Source organism: Podarcis raffonei, chromosome 15 (assembly GCF_027172205.1).
Source record: "Podarcis raffonei isolate rPodRaf1 chromosome 15, rPodRaf1.pri, whole genome shotgun sequence".
Lineage (NCBI taxonomy): Eukaryota > Metazoa > Chordata > Lepidosauria > Squamata > Lacertidae > Podarcis > Podarcis raffonei.
This window is the reverse complement of record NC_070616.1, coordinates 34,298,020-34,301,704: the sequence shown is the minus strand read 5'-3', so window position 1 is coordinate 34,301,704 and position 3,685 is coordinate 34,298,020.

Here is a 3,685-nt window from a genome sequence, read left to right as displayed (position 1 = left end):
CTAAGCTGTTGCAATAGCCAACATAGATACTCTTAACTCCATCTGGTGTGTATTGATTTACTTTACTTCAATAAGAAATTGAGCTAAGTATAGTCATGGGCACTTAAAACTGTTAGCAGGGGAATGTTGACAGCCAAATGAGATTAGGTTCTGACTGCTAAGGAACTTTAGGAGCAGTTGGTAAGGAGATCAAGGCATCCAGTCCAAATGGAGTCTTTCACAGCCCAGAGATGAGAAGAAATCTTGTTGCAAGGCAGCTGGGTGCAGGACAATTGGCCAACTTTTAAGTCTTGGCCTAACTAAGAACCAGGCATGGAGTTACAGGCTCAGTTCTAAGCTCTAAGCCAAATTAGGGCTTAGTGAGAATGTGTGGACTCCTGAAGAGACTGTGACTGCTTTGTTCCTCCTCTGCTGCTGGGAGCCGTGGCTCAATTTAAGTGTATTGCTTGAATTCAAGCTCATAGTTTGTCTCTTCCAGAGATACCATTAGCAGTAAGCCATCGAACAATGATTGGCTGCAGCTCATGGTTTGTGCAGAGTGAGGCAAACCATAAACCAGGATTTGGACAACACTCTCCTGTCACTGGTATCACTGCCACTTACCTGGACTGGATGCTGGTGGCACTGTGGTCTAAACTACTGAGCCTTTTGGGCTTGCTGATCGGAAGGTCGGCGGTTCGAATCCCCGCGACGGGGTGAGCTCCTGTTGCTCTGTCCCAGCCCCTGCCTACCTAGCAGTTTGAAAGCATGCCAGTGCAAGTAGATAAATAGGTACCGCTGTGGCGGGAAGGTAAATGGTGTTTCTGTATGCTCTGGCTTCCATCACAGTGATCTGTTGCACCAGAAGCACTTTAGTCCTGCTGGCCACATGACCCGGAAGGCTGTCTGTGGACAAACGCTGGCTCCCTCGGCTTGAGAGATGAGCGCCGCAACCCCATAGTCGTTTTGGACTGGACTTAACCATCCAGGGGTCCTTGACCTTTATCGTACCTACCTGAACTGGGCTTGGGTGGGGGAGCAATGAAGTTGGGGATGCATGGACACAACCGTGTAGAGGGAGCTGACTTGGGCCCCAGACCGTGGGTGCCCAGCAGCGTGCACGACGTGATGTCATGATGTGCCATCATGTCATCACACGCTGCTTCCATGCTTCCACAGAGGCAGCCGGGGGGGGGGATAGCAGACCATTGGTGCTTCTCTGTGGCCCCAGCAGAGGTCCAACAGTGGAGGCAGAGGCCCTAGCCAGTTGCTGCCATGGCACTGGAGGTAAGGTAGTGGACGGCTGCAGGCAGAGGCCAGGCACCCACAGTGAACATTTTGTGGTGCTCAGGCACCTAGTGTCCCCTGGAGTTGGCACCAGTGTACCAGTGGATCTGTCAGATGAGTTCTGCCAGGGCATGTGCCCTGCCTTGCCCCATCCAAGTCAGCTGTGGCAGTGTTGGGCAGGCAGCAAAGGCAATAGACCCAATTATGTTACAAATGCTGATATTGTCTTGCTTACCTTGAGCAAGAACCAACAAACTCAATAGAAATGAATTCAGTTTATTTGCACAATATCATGGAAAGCAATTAAAATGGTTTTCCCGGTTGAAGCACCAGTACAGAAGTGCAGAAGAACAAAACGGCTTGTTGTTACAAAGGGCATGCAATGTCCCGTTGCCTTGACCAGCCACTTCAGGAGCACAGAAAGAGCGATGTGGGGAGATTGTCTTCTATGGAATGAAGGCACGTGCTATGGGACCAAGCAGCAAGCAGTGGAGGCCTGAACTTAATGCAAGCCTGGGGCGAGAAAGCTTCAGTGTACATGACTGAGGTTTGGACTACAGTCATACCTCGGGTTGAAGTAGCTTTGGGATAAGTATTTTTTTGGGGTTGCGCGCTGTGGTGACCCGGAAATAACGGAGCGTGTTACTTCTGGGTTCCGCCGCTCACGCATGCGCAGTCAAAATGTCATGTGCATGCGCAGAAGTGGCGAATCACGACCCATGCACGCGCAAACGCAGGTTGCATTCACTTCTGGATGCGAACAGGGCTCTGGAACGGATCCCGTTCGCATCCAGAGGTACCACGGTACTGCAAAAGTTCAGAGACCTTAATACAGGGGTCAGCAAGGTTTATCTTGCCTGGGCCGGATGGGTCCCACGGAGATCCCTCCGTGGGCCAGATTACGCCCGCCCGTCTGTGGTTTATGACATCTGCACAAACATGATTTTCTTGCGTCTGTGCATGTGCAGACACAATTTTTGGCGCCGCGGAAGCGAGTCCTTGTGCTGCACTGCTTATGGGCCAGTCAAACAACCTCCGCAGGCCGCTTTTGACCCATGGGCCTTAGGTTACTGACCACTGCCTTAATACTAGGGTAATTAGAAAGGGAGGGACAGGAAGCAGGGGCAAGGTGCTTATCTGTCTCAAGGAATGGAGACACAGATTGGATGGGGTGTGTGGAAAGGGAAGATTAAATGCTCTGGTTCAACTTGTCCTGCACACCAGCCTACATTTTCTGGTCCTTGCACATTTATACTGCAAGCAACACCTTAGGAAAGGTGTTTCTAAGGCGAAGGTGAATGTGTCAAAACCATTACTTTGCTATTGCCGGGAAGTGTAATGTTCTTAATTCTCTATTTATAGGACCGAAACATTTCGTTTTTAAATGTTATGTCTGCTATTATGTTGTTGGTTTATTATATTATTACAAAATTGTTCTAGCACAGGTTGGTTTTGAGATGTATTCCTGTTTTCTTTGATGTAAGCCGCTTTTGATCCTGATTCTTTTTGTGGAAAAACCGCATACAAATAAAATGCTGCTGATGATGATAGTGTTACAAGACACTCTGGCCTCCCCTATAATGTAATCAATTGAAAACAATCCATTCTTCATTATTAAGCTTGTTTATCTTCTTCTCTCTGTTGTGGACATAGGTCTACAAGAGCGTCAAAAAGCACAAACATGAGCCAGGTGAAACATAGAGATAGTTGCACCTATTTCTATTTCTATTAAGTGGCAGCTGGAGAAAGTACAGTTGTGATTGCAGAAGTGTGTTATCTAAATGTGCCATCCAGCCACATGCGGTTTGCATGGGTGAGGCAGCTCATTTTCTCCATACCAATACAAAAACTCAAGCACTGGAAAGGAGCGCAATAAAGCATGTTCTCCTTCACGGAGAGCACGAGTTCTGGTGGGGTTAACAAGACACCTCTCTGTTGCTGGGCGGGTTAGTTTGGATGGCCACCGTTGTGACTGGGCTCCTCTGGTTGTTGGGGAGAGTTTGATGTTGCCAATTATTGAGTGACAGCCTTAGGTTATATATTCCCTGCATGCAGCGTTGAGCTTCCTCTATTGGTTGGTGGAGGGGCATGGATTGGCTGTGCCTGCCCCTCCAATGCTGCTGCTGCAAGGGTATTCCATTAAAGGAATCCAGGGGCTCGCCATGCTCTTGTCCACACCCCTGTCAAGGGGGATAGGGCCACGCAGGAGCCCCTGGGAGCATTTGGGGAGAGGTGAGGGTCTGGCACCCAGCTCCATTTACTCCTAAAAATGTTTTCCCTTTCTGACTTTTGCGGGCGTGCAGATGTCAGTTCTGTCCCTGGGCAGGGACAATAGTCACAACCAATGCCTAAGCAACCACTCACATTTTGTATTTTAATAAAGTTGTGGCCAAAATTATGCCAAAAACGTTAAACCAAA